Source organism: Cherax quadricarinatus, chromosome 35 (assembly GCF_038502225.1).
Source record: "Cherax quadricarinatus isolate ZL_2023a chromosome 35, ASM3850222v1, whole genome shotgun sequence".
Classification (NCBI taxonomy): Eukaryota; Metazoa; Arthropoda; class Malacostraca; order Decapoda; family Parastacidae; genus Cherax; species Cherax quadricarinatus.
In genome coordinates this window covers 7,973,519-8,000,698 of record NC_091326.1, presented here as the reverse complement: position 1 = coordinate 8,000,698, position 27,180 = coordinate 7,973,519, and positions in this window count along the sequence as shown.

Below are 27,180 nucleotides of genomic sequence, written 5' to 3'. Positions count from 1 at the left end.
GGACCGTAACATCACCTCTCCTTCAGGGTGCAGGCGCTGTACCTCCCACCTCCAGGACCGTAACATCACCTCTCCTTCAGGGTGCAGGCGCTGTACCTCCCACCTCCAGGACCGTAACATCACCTCTCCTTCAGGGTGCAGGCGCTGTACCTCCCACCTCCAGGACCGTAACATCACCTCTCCTTCAGGGTGCAGGCGCTGTACCTCCCACCTCCAGGACCGTAACATCACCTCTCCTTCAGGGTGCAGGCGCTGTACCTCCCACCTCCAGGACCGTAACATCACCTCTCCTTCAGGGTGCAGGCGCTGTACCTCCCACCTCCAGGACCGTAACATCACCTCTCCTTCAGGGTGCAGGCGCTGTACCTCCCACCTCCAGGACCGTAACATCACCTCTCCTTCAGGGTGCAGGCGCTGTACTTCCCACCTCCAGGACCGTAACATCACCTCTCCTTCAGGGTGCAGGCACTGTACCTCCCACCTCCAGGACCGTAACATCACCTCTCCTTCAGGGTGCAGGCGCTGTACCTCCCACCTCCAGGACCGTAACATCACCTCTCCTTCAGGGTGCAGGCACTGTACCTCCCACCTCCAGGACCGTAACATCACCTCTCCTTCAGGGTGCAGGCGCTGTACCTCCCACCTCCAGGACCGTAACATCACCTCTCCTTCAGGGTGCAGGCGCTGTACCTCCCACCTCCAGGACCGTAACATCACCTCTCCTTCAGGGTGCAGGCGCTGTACCTCCCACCTCCAGGACCGTAACATCACCTCTCCTTCAGGGTGCAGGCGCTGTACCTCCCACCTCCAGGACCGTAACATCACCTCTCCTTCAGGGTGCAGGCGCTGTACCTCCCACCTCCAGGACCGTAACATCACCTCTCCTTCAGGGTGCAGGCGCTGTACCTCCCACCTCCAGGACCGTAACATCACCTCTCCTTCAGGGTGCAGGCGCTGTACCTCCCACCTCCAGGACCGTAACATCACCTCTCCTTCAGGGTGCAGGCACTGTACCTCCCACCTCCAGGACCGTAACATCACCTCTCCTTCAGGGTGCAGGCGCTGTACCTCCCACCTCCAGGACCGTAACATCACCTCTCCTTCAGGGTGCAGGCACTGTACCTCCCACCTCCAGGACCGTAACATCACCTCTCCTTCAGGGTGCAGGCGCTGTACCTTCCCACCTCCAGGACCGTAACATCACCTCTCCTTCAGGGTGCAGGCGCTGTACCTCCCACCTCCAGGACCGTAACATCACCTCTCCTTCAGGGTGCAGGCACTGTACCTCCCACCTCCAGGACCGTAACATCACCTCTCCTTCAGGGTGCAGGCGCTGTACCTCCCACCTCCAGGACCGTAACATCACCTCTCCTTCAGGGTGCAGGCGCTGTACCTCCCACCTCCAGGACCGTAACATCACCTCTCCTTCAGGGTGCAGGCGCTGTACCTCCCACCTCCAGGACCGTAACATCACCTCTCCTTCAGGGTGCAGGCGCTGTACCTCCCACCTCCAGGACCGTAACATCACCTCTCCTTCAGGGTGCAGGCACTGTACCTCCCACCTCCAGGACCGTAACATCACCTCTCCTTCAGGGTGCAGGCACTGTACCTCCCACCTCCAGGACCGTAACATCACCTCTCCTTCAGGGTGCAGGCGCTGTACCTCCCACCTCCAGGACCGTAACATCACCTCTCCTTCAGGGTGCAGGCACTGTACCTCCCACCTCCAGGACCGTAACATCACCTCTCCTTCAGGGTGCAGGCACTGTACCTCCCACCTCCAGGACCGTAACATCACCTCTCCTTCAGGGTGCAGGCACTGTACTTCCCACCTCCAGGACCGTAACATCACCTCTCCTTCAGGGTGCAGGCACTGTACCTCCCACCTCCAGGACCGTAACATCACCTCTCCTTCAGGGTGCAGGCACTGTACCTCCCACCTCCAGGACCGTAACATCACCTCTCCTTCAGGGTGCAGGCGCTGTACCTCCCACCTCCAGGACCGTAACATCACCTCTCCTTCAGGGTGCAGGCACTGTACCTCCCACCTCCAGGACCGTAACATCACCTCTCCTTCAGGGTGCAGGCACTGTACTCCCACCTCCCACCTCCAGGACCGTAACATCACCTCTCCTTCAGGGTGCAGGCACTGTACTTCCCACCTCCAGGACCGTAACATCACCTCTCCTTCAGGGTGCAGGCACTGTACCTCCCACCTCCAGGACCGTAACATCACCTCTCCTTCAGGGTGCAGGCACTGTACCTCCCACCTCCAGGACCGTAACATCACCTCTCCTTCAGGGTGCAGGCACTGTACCTCCCACCTCCAGGACCGTAACATCACCTCTCCTTCAGGGTGCAGGCACTGTACTTCCCACCTCCAGGACCGTAACATCACCTCTCCTTCAGGGTGCAGGCACTGTACTTCCCACCTCCAGGACCGTAACATCACCTCTCCTTCAGGGTGCAGGCACTGTACCTCCCACCTCCAGGACCGTAACATCACCTCTCCTTCAGGGTGCAGGCACTGTACCTCCCACCTCCAGGACCGTAACATCACCTCTCCTTCAGGGTGCAGGCACTGTACCTCCCACCTCCAGGACCGTAACATCACCTCTCCTTCAGGGTGCAGGCACTGTACTTCCCACCTCCAGGACCGTAACATCACCTCTCCTTCAGGGTGCAGGCGCTGTACCTCCCACCTCCAGGACCGTAACATCACCTCTCCTTCAGGGTGCAGGCGCTGTACCTCCCACCTCCAGGACCGTAACATCACCTCTCCTTCAGGGTGCAGGCACTGTACCTCCCACCTCCAGGACCGTAACATCACCTCTCCTTCAGGGTGCAGGCACTGTACTTCCCACCTCCAGGACCGTAACATCACCTCTCCTTCAGGGTGCAGGCACTGTACTTCCCACCTCCAGGACCGTAACATCACCTCTCCTTCAGGGTGCAGGCACTGTACTTCCCACCTCCAGGACCGTAACATCACCTCTCCTTCAGGGTGCAGGCACTGTACTTCCCACCTCCAGGACCGTAACATCACCTCTCCTTCAGGGTGCAGGCACTGTACTTCCCACCTCCAGGACCGTAACATCACCTCTCCTTCAGGGTGCAGGCACTGTACTTCCCACCTCCAGGACCGTAACATCACCTCTCCTTCAGGGTGCAGGCACTGTACTTCCCACCTCCAGGACCGTAACATCACCTCTCCTTCAGGGTGCAGGCACTGTACTTCCCACCTCCAGGACCGTAACATCACCTCTCCTTCAGGGTGCAGGCACTGTACTTCCCACCTCCAGGACCGTAACATCACCTCTCCTTCAGGGTGCAGGCACTGTACTTCCCACCTCCAGGACCGTAACATCACCTCTCCTTCAGGGTGCAGGCACTGTACTTCCCACCTCCAGGACCGTAACATCACCTCTCCTTCAGGGTGCAGGCACTGTACTTCCCACCTCCAGGACCGTAACATCACCTCTCCTTCAGGGTGCAGGCACTGTACTTCCCACCTCCAGGACCGTAACATCACCTCTCCTTCAGGGTGCAGGCACTGTACTTCCCACCTCCAGGACCGTAACATCACCTCTCCTTCAGGGTGCAGGCACTGTACTTCCCACCTCCAGGACCGTAACATCACCTCTCCTTCAGGGTGCAGGCACTGTACTTCCCACCTCCAGGACCGTAACATCACCTCTCCTTCAGGGTGCAGGCACTGTACTTCCCACCTCCAGGACCGTAACATCACCTCTCCTTCAGGGTGCAGGCGCTGTACTTCCCACCTCCAGGACCGTAACATCACCTCTCCTTCAGGGTGCAGGCGCTGTACTTCCCACCTCCAGGACCGTAACATCACCTCTCCTTCAGGGTGCAGGCGCTGTACCTCCCACCTCCAGGACCGTAACATCACCTCTCCTTCAGGGTGCAGGCGCTGTACTTCCCACCTCCAGGACCGTAACATCACCTCTCCTTCAGGGTGCAGGCACTGTACTTCCCACCTCCAGGACCGTAACATCACCTCTCCTTCAGGGTGCAGGCACTGTACTTCCCACCTCCAGGACCGTAACATCACCTCTCCTTCAGGGTGCAGGCACTGTACTTCCCACCTCCAGGACCGTAACATCACCTCTCCTTCAGGGTGCAGGCACTGTACTTCCCACCTCCAGGACCGTAACATCACCTCTCCTTCAGGGTGCAGGCACTGTACTTCCCACCTCCAGGACCGTAACATCACCTCTCCTTCAGGGTGCAGGCACTGTACTTCCCACCTCCAGGACCGTAACATCACCTCTCCTTCAGGGTGCAGGCACTGTACTTCCCACCTCCAGGACCGTAACATCACCTCTCCTTCAGGGTGCACGCGCTGTACCTCCCACCTCCAGGACCGTAACATCACCTCTCCTTCAGGGTGCACACGCTGTACCTCCCACCTCCAGGACCGTAACATCACCTCTCCTTCAGGGTGCAGGCACTGTACCTCCCACCTCCAGGACCGTAACATCACCTCTCCTTCAGGGTGCAGGCACTGTACCTCCCACCTCCAGGACCGTAACATCACCTCTCCTTCAGGGTGCAGGCGCTGTACTTCCCACCTCCAGGACCGTAACATCACCTCTCCTTCAGAGTGCAGGCGCTGTACTTCCCACCTCCAGGACCGTAACATCACCTCTCCTTCAGGGTGCAGGCACTGTACCTCCCACCTCCAGGACCGTAACATCACCTCTCCTTCAGGGTGCAGGCACTGTACCTCCCACCTCCAGGACCGTAACATCACCTCTCCTTCAGGGTGCAGGCACTGTACTTCCCACCTCCAGGACCGTAACATCACCTCTCCTTCAGGGTGCAGGCACTGTACTTCCCACCTCCAGGACCGTAACATCACCTCTCCTTCAGGGTGCAGGCACTGTACTTCCCACCTCCAGGACCGTAACATCACCTCTCCTTCAGGGTGCAGGCACTGTACTTCCCACCTCCAGGACCGTAACATCACCTCTCCTTCAGGGTGCAGGCACTGTACTTCCCACCTCCAGGACCGTAACATCACCTCTCCTTCAGGGTGCAGGCGCTGTACTTCCCACCTCCAGGACCGTAACATCACCTCTCCTTCAGGGTGCAGGCACTGTACTTCCCACCTCCAGGACCGTAACATCACCTCTCCTTCAGGGTGCAGGCACTGTACTTCCCACCTCCAGGACCGTAACATCACCTCTCCTTCAGGGTGCAGGCACTGTACTTCCCACCTCCAGGACCGTAACATCACCTCTCCTTCAGGGTGCACGCGCTGTACCTCCCACCTCCAGGACCGTAACATCACCTCTCCTTCAGGGTGCAGGCACTGTACTTCCCACCTCCAGGACCGTAACATCACCTCTCCTTCAGGGTGCAGGCACTGTACTTCCCACCTCCAGGACCGTAACATCACCTCTCCTTCAGGGTGCACGCGCTGTACCTCCCACCTCCAGGACCGTAACATCACCTCTCCTTCAGGGTGCAGGCACTGTACTTCCCACCTCCAGGACCGTAACATCACCTCTCCTTCAGGGTGCAGGCACTGTACTTCCCACCTCCAGGACCGTAACATCACCTCTCCTTCAGGGTGCAGGCACTGTACTTCCCACCTCCAGGACCGTAACATCACCTCTCCTTCAGGGTGCAGGCACTGTACTTCCCACCTCCAGGACCGTAACATCACCTCTCCTTCAGGGTGCAGGCACTGTACTTCCCACCTCCAGGACCGTAACATCACCTCTCCTTCAGGGTGCAGGCACTGTACTTCCCACCTCCAGGACCGTAACATCACCTCTCCTTCAGGGTGCAGGCACTGTACTTCCCACCTCCAGGACCGTAACATCACCTCTCCTTCAGGGTGCAGGCACTGTACTTCCCACCTCCAGGACCGTAACATCACCTCTCCTTCAGGGTGCAGGCACTGTACTTCCCACCTCCAGGACCGTAACATCACCTCTCCTTCAGGGTGCAGGCACTGTACTTCCCACCTCCAGGACCGTAACATCACCTCTCCTTCAGGGTGCAGGCACTGTACTTCCCACCTCCAGGACCGTAACATCACCTCTCCTTCAGGGTGCAGGCACTGTACTTCCCACCTCCAGGACCGTAACATCACCTCTCCTTCAGGGTGCAGGCGCTGTACCTCCCACCTCCAGGACCGTAACATCACCTCTCCTTCAGGGTGCAGGCGCTGTACCTCCCACCTCCAGGACCGTAACATCACCTCTCCTTCAGGGTGCAGGCACTGTACCTCCCACCTCCAGGACCGTAACATCACCTCTCCTTCAGAGTGCAGGCGCTGTTCCTCCCACCTCCAGGACCGTAACATCACCTCTCCTTCAGGGTGCAGGCGCTGTACCTCCCACCTCCAGGACCGTAACATCACCTCTCCTTCAGGGTGCAGGCGCTGTACCTCCCACCTCCAGGACCGTAACATCACCTCTACTTCAGGGTGCAGGCGCTGTACCTCCCACCTCCAGGACCGTAACATCACCTCTCCTTCAGAGTGCAGGCGCTGTACCTCCCACCTCCAGGACCGTAACATCACCTCTCCTTCAGGGTGCAGGCGCTGTACCTCCCACCTCCAGGACCGTAACATCACCTCTCCTTCAGGGTGTAGGCGCTGTACCTCCCACCTCCAGGACCGTAACATCACCTCTCCTTCAGGGTGCAGGCGCTGTACCTCCCACCTCCAGGACCGTAACATCACCTCTCCTTCAGGGTGCAGGCGCTGTACCTCCCACCTCCAGGACCGTAACATCCTCTCCTCTCCTTCAGAGTGCACGCGCTGTACCTCCCACCTCCAGGACCGTAACATCACCTCTCCTTCAGGGTGCAGGCGCTGTACCTCCCACCTCCAGGACCGTAACATCACCTCTCCTTCAGGGTGCAGGCGCTGTACCTCCCACCTCCAGGACCGTAACATCACCTCTCCTTCAGGGTGTAGGCGCTGTACCTCCCACCTCCAGGACCGTAACATCACCTCTCCTTCAGGGTGCAGGCACTGTACTTCCCACCTCCAGGACTGTAACATCCTCTCCTCTCCTTCAGAGTGCACGCGCTGTACCTCCCACCTCCAGGACCGTAACATCACCTCTCCTTCAGGGTGCAGGCACTGTACTTCCCACCTCCAGGTCTGTAATATCTCACCCCTCCTTCAAAGTGCAGGCACTGTACTTCCCACCTCCAGGTCTGTAATATCTCACCCCTCCTTCAAAGTGCAGGCACTGTACTTCCCACCTCCAGGTCTGTAATATCTCACCCCTCCTTCAGAGTACAGGCGCTGTACCTCCCACCTCCAGGACCGTAACATCACCTCTCCTTCAGGGTGCAGGCACTGTACTTCCCACCTCCAGGACTCAAGTCCGGCTAACTGGTTTTCCCTGAATCATTTCATAAATGTTATCTTACTAGCACTCCAACAGCACCTTAAATCATAAAAATATCATTAGCCTCCACCTACATAATGAGAAACAGAAAACATACACTGCTCTATCACACAGAGACACAGCAGTAATGTAAACACAGCATACGGTCATACACCTTGATGTAGATTAATACATTAAGAATGAATATGCATCAGGAGCGGCATACAGTGCAAACCATCAGTGCATCACAAGACAGTGTAAGACAAAGCGAGGTGCAAATGTTGACCATGTTTAAAAGGTTGGGGCTCTGAGAGGTTGACAACAAAGTGTGGCAGATGAAATCGACCACTGGTCCGCATACTGGTCCATTTACTGGTCCACTTATTGGTCCCTTTACTCGTCCACTTATTGACCCACTTACTGGTCCACTGGTGAACCTACTGGTCCACTTACTGATACAACACAAACTGCCAGACCAACATGCGCTGTTGTTCTGGCCTTAGTTCCCTTCTTACAGTGTTATTATGGGTGGGGAGTCGAGGATGACTCAAGTCCCCTCTCAGGAAATTATCAGTAGCTCTAATTCCTACAGAAAGAAGAACCCTTCACCGGTATCAAACCCTCACATCAAAGGACGGGAAGACGATATTTTAGGAAAAACTGAAAGTAATACAGTGACTCCATGTTCAAGGGACGTGTTATCATGAATTTTAATTTACCCCAAGCACGCTTTGTTTACATTTCTCAAGCCAGAGGTATACTCCTTAGGTAAACCACGAGGGGAGATACACTCCAGGAAGAGTGAGTGGGTGGGAGGGATGTCGTAAATCCCAGGACGTTGGTTAGACTCCACTCATGAAGGACGAGCTGCGATCATGAAGCTGTGTGTTGTTGTTGTTTTACGGGGGGGGGATGGCTACATCAGCAGTCTGCTGCTACCCTGCTCAATATTGTAGACTCATGGTGGGATCAATATTGTAGATGCATGGTGGGATCAATATTGTAGATGCATGGTGGGATCAATATTGCAGATGCATGGTGGGATCAATATTGCAGATGCATGGTGGAATCAATATTGTAGATGCATGGTGGGATCAATATTGCAGATGCATGGTGGGATCAATATTGCAGATGCATGGTGGGATCAATATTGCAGATGCATGGTGGGATCAATATTGTAGATGCATGGTGGGATCAATATTGTAGATGCATGGTGGGATCAATATTGTAGATGCATGGTGGGATCAATATTGCAGATGCATGGTGGGATCAATATTGTAGATGCATGGTGGGATCAATATTGCAGATGCATGGTGGGATCAATATTGTAGATGCATGGTGGGATCAATATTGTAGATGCATGGTGGATCAATATTGCAGATGCATGGTGGGATCAATATTGTAGATGCATGGTGGGATCAATATTGTAGATGCATGGTGGGATCAATATTGCAGATGCATGGTGGGATCAATATTGTAGATGCATGGTGGGATCAATATTGCAGATGCATGGTGGGATCAATATTGCAGATGCATAGTGGGATCAATATTGTAGATGCATGGTGGGATCAATATTGTAGATGCATAGTGGGATCAATATTGTAGATGCATGGTGGGATCAATATTGCAGATGCATGGTGGGATCAATATTGCAGATGCATGGTGGGATCAATATTGCAGATGCATGGTGGGATCAATATTGCAGATGCATGGTGGGATCAATATTGCAGATGCATGGTGGGATCAATATTGTAGATGCATGGTGGGATCAATATTGTAGATGCATGGTGGATCAATATTGCAGATGCATGGTGGGATCAATATTGTAGATGCATGGTGGGATCAATATTGTAGATGCATGGTGGGATCAATATTGTAGATGCATGGTGGGATCAATATTGTAGATGCATGGTGGGATCAATATTGTAGATGCATGGTGGGATCAATATTGTAGATGCATGGTGGGATCAATATTGCAGATGCATGGTGGGATCAATATTGCAGATGCATGGTGGGATCAATATTGTAGATGCATGGTGGGATCAATATTGTAGATGCATAGTGGGATCAATATTGTAGATGCATGGTGGGATCAATATTGCAGATGCATGGTGGGATCAATATTGCAGATGCATGGTGGGATCAATATTGCAGATGCATGGTGGGATCAATATTGCAGATGCATGGTGGGATCAATATTGCAGATGCATGGTGGGATCAATATTGTAGATGCATGGTGGGATCAATATTGCAGATGCATGGTGGGATCAATATTGTAGATGCATGGTGGGATCAATATTGTAGATGCATGGTTCGATCAATATTGCAGATGCATGGTGGGATCAATATTGTAGATGCATGGTGGGATCAATATTGCAGATGCATGGTGGGATCAATATTGTAGATGCATGGTGGGATCAATATTGTAGATGCATGGTGGGATCAATATTGCAGATGCATGGTGGGATCAATATTGTAGATGCATGGTGGGATCAATATTGTAGATGCATGGTGGGATCAATATTGTAGATGCATAGTGGGATCAATATTGTAGATGCATGGTGGGATCAATATTGTAGATGCATGGTGGGATCAATATTGTAGATGCATGGTGGGATCAATATTGTAGATGCATGGTGGGATCAATATTGCAGATGCATGGTGGGATCAATATTGTAGATGCATGGTGGGATCAATATTGTAGATGCATGGTGGGATCAATATTGTAGATGCATGGTGGGATCAATATTGCAGATGCATGGTGGGATCAATATTGTAGATGCATGGTGGGATCAATATTGTAGATGCATGGTGGGATCAATATTGCAGATGCATGGTGGGATCAATATTGTAGATGCATGGTGGGATCAATATTGTAGATGCATGGTGGGATCAATATTGTAGATGCATATTGGGATCAATATTGTAGATGCATGGTGGGATCAATATTGTAGATGCATGGTGGGATCAATATTGTAGATGCATGGTGGGATCAATATTGTAGATGCATAGTGGGATCAATATTGTAGATGCATGGTGGGATCAATATTGTAGATGCATGGTGGGATCAATATTGTAGATGCATGGTGGGATCAATATTGTAGATGCATAGTGGGATCAATATTGTAGATGCATGGTGGGATCAATATTGTAGATGCATGGTGGGATCAATATTGTAGATGCATGGTGGGATCAATATTGTAGATGCATGGTGGGATCAATATTGTAGATGCATGGTGGGGTGTTCTTGTCATGTTCCATTACATAGGATGGGTTACATGCACAGTGCTGAAATATATCAGCCTAAGCTGGGAGACATCGGTAGTGTCAGCCTGAGCCTTGAGATTTCGGTAGTGTCAGCCTGAACTGGGAGACTTCAGTAGTGTCAGCCTGAGCTGGGAAACTTCAGTAGTGTCAGCCTTAGATTGAAGACTTCAGTAGTGTCAGCATGAGCCTTGAGACTTCAGTAGTGTCAGCCTGAACTGAGAGACTTCAGTAGTGTCAGCTTGAGCCTTGAGACTTCAGTAGTGTCAGCCTGAACTGGGAGACTTCAGTAGTGTCAGCATGAGCCTTGAGACTTCAGTAGTGTCAGCCTGAGATGGCAGACTTCAGTAGTGTCAGCCTGAGATGGCAGACTTCAGTAGTGTCAGCCTGAGCTTTGAGACTCCATTAGTGTCACCCTGAGCTGGGAGACTTCAGTAGTGTCAGCCTGAGCTGGGAGACTCCAGCATTTTCAGCCTGAGCTGGGAGACTCCAGCAGTGTCAGCCTGAGCCTTGAGACTCCAGGAGTGTCAGCCTGAGCTGGGAGACTTCAGTAATGTCAGCCTGACCTGGGAGACTCCTATAGTATCAGCCTGAGCTGGGAGATTCTTATAGTGTCAGCCTGAGCTGGGACACTCGTATAGTGTCAGCCTGAGCTGGGAGATTTATAGTGTCAGCCTGAGCTGATAAATTTCATTAGGACAACAAAGAGGATATGGTCAAGCATTCCAGCAAGGTCTCATCAGCTACACCAGCTTCAAAGCTTTCCTTCTAGCAGAAGCTGGGAATTACCATGTCTCATGTTTACTGAACATTAGGGAGGTGGTGGGAGGGCAAGTGGGAGGGAGAAAGTTCAGGGGAAGGGGGAGGAAAGGGACGAGTTAAATTCTCAAGCATTCGGAATGAACATAAGAAACAGAATACATTATCTTGTTAATTATTATCTGTTTCATGGACGGTCTCTTCTGTGCACATCCAACAAGTGAAAATAGTCTAGAGAAACCTCCACACCTGCACGTCATCCTGGCTGCCTGGGTTGATGATTATTTTAATTATTATTATTACTACTACTATTATTAATCCAGAGTTGATTATTATTATTGTGTTTGTATACTCTCTTTAAACCCTCATAGATTTTTTAGCAGAGCGGTGGGTTGGAGGGTAAGACAAGGGATGAATGAAAAGAGTCAGTGATAGTGGTTAGTGCACTAGGTTGTCAGTTAATACTGACAATAGGTCAAAGAGACAATAGGTCAAAGAGACTGTCTCCCTTCAAGTTGGGACTGTCACCGAGAAGGTCAGTCAGAGTTAATTTGTCAGGGTGTTGAAGATTCAGGGAAGCGCCAGGCATCTCCCTCTCTTCACAGGTATTATCTGTGTTAGTTGTGTGTGTCCGATTTGCAATCATGGCAGTGTAGATTCCCATACCTTTCCCACACCCGACAGCGCTGGAAAGAAGATCGCCAAAAACTTAATTGTTGTTTAATGGAAAGTAATTTGTTGTGTTCTACTTGAGACAAACGCCATTTCCAACAGTTACGAAGTCGCCGAAAGAGTAGTGGAAAGTAGCGAGTGACTGTAGGATGATGAATAGCGGACCGAGTGGCTAAGTCTGCATGTTCGTTCATCTGAACGCCCGTGTATCCAGGTACGGAATAAATACCTCGCTGTACATGCGATGTACCAGTTATTCCATACAAAATACAATGGGATATTGGGAATGAAATTTCCCAATAGCTTGTAATGTATTTCTGGAGTCTGAAAGAATGATCAACGAGGAAGCGGACTCGACTGCAGTCCGTATGATAGCAACGAGTATTATACATGTTAAAAATGGTATAAAATACCGATAAGTTGATTAGTATGACACATGTGCAACAGTTAGGTATCTTCATTGTTGAAACGTTTCGCCTACGAGGAAGACTTCGTCAGTCAACTACAAAGGAAAATGTATTATACAGAGCAGAAGTAGTGACGAGGTAAAGATGATGTAATTAATCCATTAACCTTGGAGAAATAGTTTAGGGAATTACATATAACTCTACTGAGAGAAACATTGACTGACTCTTGTAAATGTCCTTGTGAAAGTACACCAATGCATACACTTAGGAGATCTTTAGTGTAAACGTTTCGGTCCTGGCACCATGGTCGCTTCATCATCTGCAGTGACCAAGGTCTCAGGAGAGTAATGTATGTAATGAAGGTATGTCCTGTGTATGTTTTTGTGGACTTGCATCCATATTGAGAGTCTCGTTATACCTTCTACTTTCAAATGTCCTTCGATTACTCTACCCGGAAGAAACAACAGCATACCTTACTCTATTTGGGGATTTGTAAGCGCGTGCAAACACTGCCGCTGCAGAAGAATGCAGTTGAAAGTGTTCGAGGAGGAGGGCGCGCAAGATCGAAGCGGATACGTTGGCCTTGGTGCACGGAAAAAGGAAGGAGCAACCATCAATGGTCGGAACTTCCCTAGAAGGGAAAAAGATCCAAGGAAGGGGAAAATATACACATTCCCCTGGATCACGAGCCCATCACCGGCCCCTTAAGGAGGCCACCTACCTGGTAGGTTACCATAGGCGGCGCTGGAGTTAATCAACGGGAGGGTTATCAGATGGACATGACTATACACTGCTGAGGTCCACGAGGAAACAGTGAGGCGAGAACGTGAACTTTAAGACTGAAGTGACAAAACAAGCGAACAGTTTATGTATATATACATAAACTGAGTAATAACAACGATAAAGAAAGCTGACAAGGAACGGATACAACTGCTAGGTGGCAGCTGGTAGGCGAGGCGATCCATATCCCTAAAAAGAGTCAGGAAGGATATAAACGAAGAGAAGACAACAGAGAGGTATCCTGTGGTACCAGGAGGACACTGAAGGTAAGACCATCGAGAGTACAAGAATACATGGGAAAGCCAGATAGCAGAGGACTTGGAGGAAGTCCACAACGAGGCTGTCTGCTGAGAAGACCTATCTGCTATCTAGATCCAAGATTAGTGTGTATTATCTAGATGCACGAGTCGAGGATAGAAAAGAAGGTGAGCACAAGTAATCGCCGACCTTAGTGCTGACACAAGACCAGGGGAGCAGTGCGAGAGGTCTTTTGGTCCACGGTACCAAGATAACACTCACACAGACATTTCCACACCTGTCTATTTTTTTTTAAGCCAGCAAAGGTGACTTGCCATAGGTTCAACCCTCCGTTCTGTGAGTTCAATCGTCAAAGGTTTGGTGGTTCAACTCTTAGTAAGGTTTTTAACTACTTAATCAGAATTCAAACCCTTCTATGAGATGAACCATTAAACATAGCTTTAAGAGGGTCAAATCCTTCCTTCTATGAGATGAACCACTAAATACATCTTTAAAAGATTCAAACCTTCTTTGTTGTAATTTAAACTACCAAGGATGTGTGTGGTAATGAAGAAAACCCTCATAGTGCTGTAAGATGGTCCCAGGTTGTCCACACATAACTAGACGACGCTTGAATACGTCTGGACCGTTTACGAACCATAACAGTTGTGACTTCACGATGGTTCAAGACTGAGCGAAACATCGCGTAGATTTTCCTCTCCAAATTGTGGATTATTTGTGAAGTGCTTCTGCCTGGGGTAGTGTTCCAGCCAGGGTAGTGTTCCAGCCAGGGTAGCGTTCCAGCCAGGGAAGTGTTCCAGCCAGGGTAGTGTTCCAGCCAGGGTAGTGTTCCAGCCAGGGTAGTGTTCCAACCAGGGTAGTGTTCCAGCCAGGGTAGCGTTCCAGCCAGGGTAGTGTTCCAGCCAGGGTAGTGTTCCAGCCAGGGTAGTGCTCCAGCCAGAGTAATGTTCCAGCCAGGGTAGTGTTCCAGCCAGGGTAGTGTTCCAGCCAGGGTAGTGTGTTCCAGCCAGGGTAGTGTTCAAGCCAGGGTAGTGTTCCAGCCAGAGTAGTGTTCCAGCCAGGGAACTGTTTCAGCCAGGGTACTGTTCCAGCCAGGGTACTGATCCAGCCAGAGTAGTGTTCCAGCCAGGGTAGTGTTCCAGCCAGGGTAGTGTTCCAGACAGGGTGCTGTTCCAGCCAGGGTACTCTTCCAGCCAGGGTGTTGTTCCAGCCAGGGTGCTGCTCCAGCCATGGTACTGTTCCAGCCAGGGTAGTGTTCCAGCCAGGGTACTGTTCCAGCCAGGGTACTGTTCCAGCCAGGGTACTCTTCCAGCCAGGGTACTGCTGCAGCCAGGGTACTGTTCCAGCCAAGGTACTGCTCCAGCCAGGGTACTGTTCCAGCCAGGGTACTGTTCCAGCCAGGGTACTGCTCCAGCCAGGGTACTGTTCCTGCCAGTGTATTGTTCCTGCCAGAGTACTGTTCCTGCCAGGGTATTGTTCCTACCAGAGTACTGTCCCTGCCAGGGTACTGTATCTGCCAGGGTATTGTTCCTACCAGAGTACTGTTCCTGCTAGAGTATTGTTCCTACCAGAGTACTGTTCCTGCCAGGGTATTGTTCCTACCAGAATACTGTTCCAAAGAGGGTATTGTTGCTACTAGGGTATTGTTCCAACAACGGTATTATTCCATCAACGGTATTGTTCCAGCCACGGTATTATTTCACCCATAGTATTGTTCCAGTTAAGGTATTGTTCCAGTTATGGTATTGTTTCTGCTATGGTATTGTTCCAGATATGGTATTGTTCCAGACATGGTATTAGTCCAGCCATGGTATTATTCTAGCCATGGTAATGTTCCAGCTACGGTGTTGCATCCACGGTACTGTTTTCTAGGGGACGAAGGGGGGTGGGGAAGAGTGTTTGGATGCTGGCGAGGGGTTCTTGATCCAAGGAATTGAAGCTATCAAGGTGATCCTCGAATCAAGCTAATTTCCTCCCGTTCCTCAGCTGTTGTATTACCCCTACGGATTTAGAACTTCCCAGTGAACAATAATAATAGCAATAATAATAATAATAATTATAATAAATGTAGTACTGAATATAATATCTTCACTGTAGGCCTTGTAGACCGAGATCAGAATTCTTAATAGGCCTACCTGTCAGAGATAGGGAGATGGAGTTGCCCAGTGACATGATAGGTGGTGATAACCTAGACAGCCTACAAGATTAACAGCGAATCTTGGAAAAAAAAGATTGTAAGATATCTCTATCGTGTGTACTCGCCTATTTGTGGCTGCAGGGGTCGGTTCACAGCTCCTGGACCCGAAAAACTGCGTGTGTGTGTGTGTGGGTGTGTGTGTGTTAGTTACGTTGTGTGTGTGTGTGTGTGTGTGTGTGTGTGTGTACTCATCTTTTGTGGTTGCAGGGGTCGAGGAACAGCTCCTGGGCCTACCTCTTCCCTAATCGCTACTAGGTCACTCCAAGAACCTTGTCATACCTCTTCTTAAAGCTATATATGGATCTTGCCTCTACTGTGTGTGCGTGCGTATGACCTCATTACGCAAGTGACCTGAGGCGTATTTAGTGCAATAACGCAACAACTTGATCCCCGCACTCTTATAACTGATTTTAAATACGCTCTTATTACTGTGATCATATGCGTAACTGCGTAATTTTAAGGCAATAACAGCGAGGTTTGCGTAATTATCATGTGTCATCCATCTCTGGTGATACTGTGTAATGTATCAGAAAGTCTAGAAAGGAATAGGAAAAACGTAATATATTGAGAACTAGAAATCTGACTTATTCATAAATAACCATAACTGGAGACCAGTAAAACAAACTAGAAATTAATATTAAGAACCGGAAACGAACATTAGACACTAGAAACCGAAATTAGAAAGCGGAAACCATGAACGTGGTAGACATCCCATGCAACAAACACACACACACACGAAAGTGTTCAAACCTCCAACACACACACACACACACACATACACACACACACACACACACACACACACACACACACACACACACACACACACACACTCAGTCATAAAGCTGTCAGGAAGTGGAACAATCTGAAGAGTGGAGTAGTGGAGGCACAATCCATACATAGCTTTAAGGAGAGGTATGATAAAGCTCTTGGTGCAGGCAGAGAGTGGATCTAATACCGACCAGCGAAAAGACGGGGCCAGGAGCGGTGACTCGACTCCTGCAACCACAAATACCTGGAGAGAGTTTCGGGGGTCGACGCCCCCGCGGCTCCGTCCGAGAGTAGGCCTCTAAAAATATCTTTATTTCTACAAGTACATGTACAAGGTATACAGACAATAGCTGACATCAATGACATAGTACTATATAGAAAGTCCCTTGTTATGCAGAGCATTTCGGGCAAATTAGGTCAGTTTTGTCCCAGGATGCGACCCACACCAGCCGACTAACACTCAGGTATTCATTATTACTGATGGGTGAACAGGAACAACAGGTGTAACGAAACACGCCCAATGTTTCCACCATTTCCGGGAGTCGAACCCGGACAGTCAGCGTGTGAAGCGAGAGCTTTGCCTACCAGGCCACGAGCTAGGTGTCATGCTTCCCCAACAAAAAACACGTCTCTCCAATACGTCATAACAGTTAACAAAGAATTATTGTCCACTCACCTTGTTACGTTGACGGAAGTCTGAAAGTTAACTTTGTTCTGCCAAGAAGCGAAGGACGTACACAAGACTCCAGGCTCGGATAGCTGAGTGTATCTGGCTGCGTCGTTGACTTCTGAGTTGTCACACGGGACGGATTTTCACGGCTGATTCATAAAGTGGAATTAAAAGTTTTAATGTGTAATGTGTCCTTGTGGTGTGTGTGTGTGTGTGTGTGTGTGTGTGTGTGTGTGTGTGTGTGTGTGTGTGTGTGTGTGTGTGTGTGTGTGTGTGTGTGTGTGTGTGTGTATGTGTGCAGAATAAGAATATTAGGAGTGCTCATGCAAGAAGGGTACTACCGCAATTTGAAAGGAAGGGTCAGATGCCTGACTGAAAGGGTCAAACACCTGCCTGAAAGAAAGAATCAGACACTGGACAAAAAGAATCAGACGCTGGACAAAAAGAATCAGACACTGGACAAAAAGAATCAGACACTGGACAAAAAGAATCAGACACTGGGCAAAAAAGAATCAGACACTGGAGTAAAAGAATCAGATACTGGACATAATCAGACACTGGACTTGAAAAGCCTCATTCAACTGTGCTAGATCGGACCAAAGAGACAGGAAAGACCTTCAAAATCTGAGACCAAGAACACACACACACACACACATTGTCCACCAGACTCTTGTCTTCACCTGTCCTTGCTCTTTTATCTTCATCATTGTCTTCTCACTTTCACCTTAAAGCTTTCCCACTTCATCATTATCTCTCGCTTGCCCATACAATGTCATCTGTGAGAGAGATAATGAAGACTCTAATATTCTGGTCAACTAGTAAACACTGGGAAGACTATCTTCAGTACCTGGTGTATCCAAAGGAAGACACAACCTAGCACCTTCCACCGGACCGAAATCTGTCACATGCAGATGACCGCGACACTGTCCCACCATATACATACATATATACATATATATATATATATATATATATATATATATATATATATATATATATATATATATATATATATATATATATATATATATATATATATATATATGTGTGTGTGTGTGTGTGTGTGTGTGTGTGTGTGTGTGTGTGTGTGTGTGTGAATATTTTATTACATAATATGGTACAAAAGATTTAAGAGATACATTGTTGATATAAAGGTGGCATATAAGGTACATGTTGTTACGTGTGTATCACCGATTATAAGGCGAAAATCTCATCCAGCTCCTCAGAGCTGGGGCGTGTGCCCAAAATACAGCAGGCATTACCCCTTTGAACAGCCGCACTGAGCCGCTGGAACAGAAAACTAGCTGCCCTGGGATCCCTAGTTACCCATATGAGTCTTTTTCCCAGCTCCTTAAGGAATTGAGATGCATTCTTTCCCCATGAGCCAAGGGTGTCTGAGCCTATGGGAACAAACATTATATATATATATATATATATATATATATATATATATATATATATATATATATATATATATATATATATATATATATATATATATATATACCGTAAATCCGAGGGAAAGATTGCAAGACATGAGGAGGTTAATAACATCAAGAGGAGCCTCACAACAGCTGGATGCCCAGCAGTAAGGGAGCCACCCCAACTATGCAGATCTGATACCGTAAATCCGAGGGAAAGATTGCAAGACATGAGGAGGTTAATAACATTATCAAGAGGAGCCTCACAACAGCTGGATGCCCAGCAGTAAGGGAGCCACCCCAACTATGCAGATCTGATGGCAGCCAGAAGCGTCCAGATGGTATCACCCTTCAAGCCTGGACAGATGGGAAGCAGGTGGTGTGGGACTATACATGTGCATCTACCTTGGCTGATACCTATCTCCAATACACCAGGAAGGAAGGAGGGGCAGCTGCCAGCTTCAGGGAGTCCCAAAAGTCTAGAAAATATGGAGAACTTGCCCATCATTATATGTTTGCAGATGACACCCGAATCTGCATGACAGTGTCTTCCATTGCAGACACTGCAAAGCTCCAGGCAGACATCAACCAAATCTTTCAGTGGGCTGCAGAAAACAATATGAAGTTCAACGATGAGAAATTTCAATTACTCAGATATGGTAAACATGAGGAAATTAAATCTTCATCAGAGTACAAAACAAATTCTGGCCACAAAATAGAGCGAAACACCAACGTCAAAGACGTGGGAGTGATCATGTCGGAGGATCTCACCTTCAAGGACCATAACATTGTATCAATCGCATCTGCTAGAAAAATGACAGGATGGATAATGAGAACCTTCAAAACTAGGGAGGCCAAGCCCATGATGACACTCTTCAGGTCACTTGTTCTATCTAGGCTGGAATATTGCTGCACACTAACAGCACCTTTCAAGGCAGGTGAAATTGCCGACCTAGAAAATGTACAGAGAACTTTCACGGCGCGCATAACGGAGATAAAACACCTCAATTATTGGGAGCGCTTGAGGTTCCTAAACCTGTATTCCCTGGAACGCAGGAGGGAGAGATACATGATTATATACACCTGGAAAATCCTAGAGGGACTAGTACCGAACTTGCACACGAAAATCACCCACTACGAAAGCAAAAGACTTGGCAGACGATGCACCATCCCCCCAATGAAAAGCAGGGGTGTCACTAGCACGTTAAGAGACCATACAATAAGTGTCAGGGGCCCGAGACTGTTCAACTGCCTCCCAGCACACATAAGGGGGATTACCAACAGACCCCTGGCAGTCTTCAAGCTGGCACTGGACAAGCACCTAAAGTCAGTTCCGGATCAGCCGGGCTGTGGCTCGTATGTTGGTTTGCGTGCAGCCAGCAGCAACAGCCTGGTTGATCAGGCTCTGATCCACCAGGAGGCCTGGTCTCAGACCGGGCCGCGGGGGCGTTGACCCCCGGAACTCTCTCCAGGTAAACTCCAGGTAATAGGCTCAGAGACCCTTGGCTCATGGGGAAAGAGTGCATCTAAATTCCTTAAGGAGCTGGGAAAAAGACTCATCAGGGTAACTAGGGATCCCAGGGCAGCTAGTTTTCTGTTCCAGCGGCTCAGTGCGGCTGTTCAAAGGGGTAATGCCTGCTGTATTTTGGGCACACGCCCCAGCTCTGAGGAGCTGGATGAGATTTTCGCCTTATAATCGGTGATACACACGTAACAACATGTACCGTATATGCCACCTTTATATCAATAATGTATCTCTTAAATCTTCTGTACCATATTATGTAATAAAATATTCCTATTAGTAAAAAAAAATAAATATGAAAAGATGGGGTGGTAGGGGAAGTGGAATATTCAAACGGCTTCAGGAAGAAATCCAAATATTTTTCCTTGAAGCCTTTTTATCCACTTCTCCGAGGCTATGGGTCCCACAATTTACACCAGAGGTGGACCCCATTATATATATATATATATATATATATATATATATATATATATATATATATATATATATATATATATATATATATATATATATATATATATATTATATATATAAATATATATATATATATATATATATATATATATATATATATACATATATATATATATATATATATATATATATATATATATATACATATATATATATATATATATATATATATATATATATATATATATATATATATATATATATATATATATATATATATATATATATATAGGTGGTAGGTTGGTAGACAGCAACCACCCAGGGAGGTACTACCGTTCTGCCAGGTGACTGAAACAGAAACCTGTAACTGTTTTGCATGATGGTAGGATTGCTAGTTTCTTTTTCTGTCTCATAAACACGCTAGATAACAGGGATATCTTGCTACTCCTACTTACACTTTGGTCACACTTCACAGACACGCACATGCATATATATATTCATACATCTAGGTTTTTCTCCTTTTTCTAAATAGCTCTTGTTCTTCTTTATTTCTTCTATTGTCCATGGGGAAGTGGAAAAGAATCTTTCCTCCGTAAGCCATGCGTGTCGTATGAGGCGACTAAAATGCCGGGAGCAATGGGCTAGTAACCCCTTCTCCTGTAGACATTTACTAAAAAAGAGAAGAAGAAAAACTTTATAAAACTGGGATGCTTGAATGTGCGTGGATGTAGTGCGGATGACAAAAAACGGATGATTGCTGATGTTATGAATGAAAAGTTGGATGTCCTGGCCCTAAGCGAAACAAAGCTGAAGGGGGTAGGGGAGTTTCGGTGGGGGGAAATAAATGGGATTAAATCTGGAGTATCTGAGAGAGTTAGAGCAAAGGAAGGGGTAGCAGTAATGTTGAAGGATCAGTTATGGAAGGAGAAAAGAGAATATGAATGTGTAAATTCAAGAATTATGTGGATTAAAGTAAAGGTTGGATGCGAAAAGTGGGTCATAATAAGCGTGTATGCACCAGGAGAAGAGAGGAATGTAGAGGAGAGAGAGAGATTTTGGGAGATGTTAAGTGAATGAATAGGAGCCTTTGAACCAAGTGAGAGAGTAATTGTGGTAGGGGACCTGAATGCTAATGTATGAGAAACTTTTAGAGAGGGTGTAGCAGGTAAGTTTGGGGTGCCAGGTGTAAATGAAAATGGGAGCCCTTTGATTGAACTTTGTATAGAAAGGGGTTTAGTTGTAGGTAATACACATTTTAAGAAAAAGAGGATAAATAAGTATACAAGATATGATGCAGGGCGAAATGACAGTAGTTTGTCGGATTATGTATTGGTAGATAAAAGACTGTTGAGTAGACTTCAGGATGTACATGTTTATAGAGGGGCCACAGATATATCAGATCACTTTCTAGTTGTAGCTACACTGAGAGTAAAAGGTAGATGGGATACAAGGAGAATAGAAGCATCAGGGAAGAGAGAGGTGAAGGTTTATAAACTAAAAGAGGAGGCAGTTAGGGTAAGATAATAACAGCTATTGGAGGATAGATGGGCTAATGAGAGCATAGGCAATGGGGTCGAAGAGGTATGGGGTAGGTTTAAAAATGTAGTGTTGGAGTGTTCAGTAGAAGTTTGTGGTTACAGGAAAGTGGGTGCGGGAGGGAAGAGGAGCGATTGGTGGAATGATGATGTAAAGAGAGTAGTAAGGGAGAAAAAGTTAGCATATGAGAAGTTTTTACAAAGTAGAAGTGATGCAAGGAGGGAAGAGTATATGGAGAAAAAGAGAGGTTAAGAGAGTGGTGAAGCCATGTAAAAAGAGAGCAAATGAGAGAGTGGGTGAGATGTTATCAACAAATTTTGTTGAAAATAAGAAAAAGTTTTGGAGTGAGATTAACAAGTTAAGGAAGCCTAGAGAACAAATGAATTTGTCAGTTAAAAATAGGAGAGGAGAGTCATTAAATGGAGAGTTAGAGGTATTGGGAAGATGGAGGGAATATTTCGAGGAATTGTTAAATGGTGAAGATAGGGAAGCTGTGATTTCGTGTATAGAGCAAGGAGGAATAACTTCTTGTAGGAGTGAGGAAGAGCCAGTTGTGAGTGTGGGGGAAGTTCGTGAGGCAGTAGGTAAAATGAAAGGAGGTAAGGCAGCCGGGATTGATGGGATAAAGATAGAAATGTTAAAAGCAGGTGGGGATATAGTTTTGGAGTGGTTGGTGCAATTATTTAATAAATGTATGGAAGAAGGTAAGGTACCTAGGGATTGGCAGAAAGTATGCATAGTTCCTTCGTATAAAGGCAAAGGGGATAAAAGAGAGTGCAAAAATTATAGGGGGATAAGTTTATTGAGTATACCTGGTAAAGTGTATGGTAGAGTTATTATTGGAAGAATTAAGAGTAAGACGGAGAATAGGATAGCAGATGAACAAGGAGGCTTTAGGAAAGGTAGGGGGTGTGTGGACCAGGTGTTTACAGTGAAACATATAAGTGAACAGTATTTAGATAAGGCTAAAGAGGTCTTTGTGGCATTTATGGATTTGGAAAAGGCGTATGACAGGGTGGATAGGGGGGCAATGTGGCAGATGTTGCAGGTGTATGGTGTAGGAGGTAGGTTACTGAAAGCAGTGAAGAGTTTTTACGAGGATAGTGAGGCTCAAGTTAGAGTATGTAGGAAAGAGGGAAATTATTTCCCAGTAAAAGTAGGCCTTAGACAAGGATGTGTGATGTCACCGTGGTTGTTTAATATATTTATAGATGGGGTTGTAAGAGAAGTAAATGCGAGGGTCTTGGCAAGAGGTGTGGAGTTAAAAGATAAAGAATCACACATAAAGTGGGAGTTCTCACAGTTGCTCTTTGCTGATGACACTGTGCTCTTGGGAGATTCTGAAGAGAAGTTGCAGAGATTGGTGGATGAATTTGGTAGGGTATATAAAAGAAGAAAATTAAAAGTGAATACAGGAAAGAGTAAGGTTATGAGGATAACAAAAAGATTAGGTGATGAAAGATTGGATATCAGATTGGAGGGAGAGAGTATGGAGGAGGTGAATGTATTCAGATATTTGGGAGTGGACGTGTCAGCGGATGGGTCTATGAAAGATGAGGTGAATCATAGAACTGATGAGGGGAAAAGGGTGAGTGGTGCACTTAGGAGTCTCTGGAGACAAAGAACTTTGTCTTTGGAGGCAAAGAGGGGAATGTATGAGAGTATAGTTTTACCAACGCTCTTATATGGGTGTGAAGCATGGGTGATGAATGTTGCAGCGAGGAGAAGGCTGGAGGCAGTGGAGATGTCATGTCTGAGGGCAATGTGTGGTGTGAATATAATGCAGAGAATTCGTAGTTTGGAAGTTAGGAGGAGGTGCGGGATTACCAAAACTGTTGTCCAGAGGGCTGAGGAAGGGTTGTTGAGGTGGTTCGGACATGTAGAGAGAATGGAGTGAAACAGAATGACTTCAAGAGTGTATCAGTCTGTAGTGGAAGGAAGGCGGGGTAGGGGTCGGCCTAAGAAAGGTTGGAGGGAGGGGGTAAAGGAGGTTTTGTGTGCGAGGGGCTTGCACTTCCAGCAGGCATGCGTGAGCGTGTTTGATAGGAGTGAATGGAGACAAATGGATTTTAATACTTGACGTGCTGTTGGAGTGTGAGCAAAGTAACATTTATGAAGGGGCTCAGGGAAACCGGCAGGCCGGACTTGAGTCCTGGAGTTGGGAAGTACAGTGCCTGCACTCTGAAGGAGGGGTATTAATGTTGCAGTTTAAAAACTGTAGTGTAAAGCACCCTTCTGGCAAGACAATGATGGAGTGAATGATGGTGAAAGTTTTTCTTTTTCGGGCCACCCTGCCTTGGTGGGAATCGGCCAGTGTGATACTAAAATAAATATATATATATATATATATATATATATATATATATATATATATATATATATATATATATATATATATATATATATATATAGGGACAGTGTTGTAGAGGGGAGGGAAGTGACTCAAAACAGTGACAGTAGCGTCTCAAGGCAGTGACTTTTCAGGACAGTACGATCACAGAACAGTAACGTCATAAAGACAGTGTCGTGTGTGTTTGTGTGTGTGTGTGTGTACTCACCTATTTGTACTCACCTATTTGTGGTTGCAGGGGTCGAGTCCTAGCTCCTGGCCCCGCCTCTTCACCGGTTGCTATGTGTATGTGTGTGTGTGTGTGTGTGTGAGAGAGAGAGAGAGAGAGAGAGAGAGAGAGAGAGAGAGAGAGAGAGAGAGAGAGAGAGAGAGAGAGAGAGAGAGAGAGAGAGAGAGAGAGAGAGAGAGAGGTAGTGCCCCAGGAGGGACGTAAGATGGTAGGTTCCTTTTGACACCGTCAAGGTCAGGGTAGAACTGTGGTCTTCCCACCTTCCCTCCTCCTATTGCTTCTTCTCCTCCTCCTCCTCCTGCTCTTCTCTCTCCTGCTTCTGCTCTTCCTGCTGCTGCTGCTGCTGCTGCTGCTGTTGCTTTTGATGCTAATGCCGTTGTTATTGGTGATGTTGGTGTTGTGTACAAGGGGAAATACCTCAGCCAGGATAATAACACAGTAATCTATGAGTGCTTTCCCTGCAGGAATTTCCTCAACCCCGGCCTTGTGCATGCGACGTACTGAGGGACTCTAATGCACACCGGTAAGTACTTCACAAACACCTATCTGAGGAAAGCTGCAAGTAACAAAGAAAGTCGCAAGTAACAAGGAAAACCACAATTAACAGAGAAAGTCACAAGGAACAAAAAACAGCTACAAGGATAACCACACTGACTCCTTAAGAACATGTTTAGGGATACCACATATGTTCGCCTATGGTTGCTCTCTTTCCTCTCTCTCTCTCTCTCTCTCTCTCTCTCTCTCTCTCTCTCTCTCTCTCTCTCTCTCTCTCCCCTGGCATTCCTCACTTCCCAATGGCATTGTCTGGGCTACTGACAGTCAAGGTCAACCTCCGACAAGAAGCAGGTTAAGCAATGCCACTCGTGCCTGCATCTTAAAGACATTTGAAAATTGGAAGTAATGGAACTTATTCCAAGGAGAAAAGATAGCTCCAATTCCCTGGATTAAGAGCCCTTCATTATCATCAATACAGCCCCATGGAAGACGCTGCGTGTGAAGAAGTACGTTGGTCATGGAAACCCTTTATTCCCTAGGAGAGAAAGAAATGTGGAATCTAACCCTTTATCTCCAGGAACCTACGTCACCTTGCTACCGCCAGGGCAACATGAGTTTCAAAATGGTATAAAATACCGACAAGTTGATGATTAAGACACATGTGCAACAGTTGGGTATCTTTAGTGTTGGTTTAGAAAGACACGTAAGCAAACACTATAACATATTTATTAGAAAACGTTTCGGTCCTGTTACCTTGATCACTTCAGGACCGAAACGTTTTCTAATAAATATGTTATAGTGTTTGCTTACGTGTCTTTCTAAACCAACTTGTCGGTATTTATTACCAAGGTTTATACCATCTTTAGTGTTGAAACGTTTCGCCTACACAGTAGACTTCTTCAGAAAATACTATTTTCTCCAAGGTTCATGGTCTGATTGCATTATCTGTACTTCGCTACTACTCCTGCTGCCTCTGTATCTGACTGAAGAAGTCTACTGTGTAGGTGAAACATCTCAACAATATAGATACCCAAATGTTGCACATGTGTCTCACTCATCAACACATGGTTACAAGAGGTTGAGTCTCAGCTCCTGGTGCTGTCCCTGCAGGAGTTACCAGTGATGGTTCCCTCAGACTTGAAGAATAACACAATTGAACAACATCTTGGAATCTTTACTGAGGAAACGTTCTACACCATTTATCACATCTGTCAGACACTGCAACATCTTGGAATCTTTACTGAGGAAACGTTCTACACCATTTATCACATCTGTCAGACACTGCAACATCTTGGGATCTTGACACAAGAAATTCTTCCACGCTTCTCCAACCTTTGGACACGACCAGTGGATGGATCCACTGTGACTCCGGCTCCACCTGCTTCACTTTCAGCATATGCTGTACTTTCTTCAAGACTGATGGACTGACCACATCGATTCCAAGTTGAGGGACTGATTACCTCAACCCCCGGCGAAACGTTTCCTCAATAAAGATTCCCAAATTTTACACAAGTGTCTCATTCTTCAACTTGTGGGTTTTCTAAAGCCTTTATCACATCCCTCAAACTTATTTACAGTGTCACACAATTCTTTACAGTGTCACACAATGCTTCACAGTGTCACACAATGTTTCACAGTGTCACACAATGCTTCACAGTGTCACACAATGTTTCACAGTGTCACACATTGCTTCACAGTGTCACACAATGCTTCACAGTGTCACACAATGCTTCACAGTGTCACACAATGCTTCACAGTGTCACACAATGCTTCACAGTGTCACACAATGCTTCACAGTGTCACACAATGCTTCACAGTGTCACACAATGCTTCACAGTGTCACACAATGCTTCACAGTGTCACACAATGCTTCACAGTGTCACACAATGCTTCACAGTGTCACACAATGCTTCACAGTGTCACACAATGCTTCACAGTGTCACACAATGCTTCACAGTGTCACACAATGTCTACTCAGTATTATGTCACAGTTTCTGTCATAATTGTATCGAAACTTGTAAACAAATGAACTGTGTAAATTCATCTATTGTAACTTCCG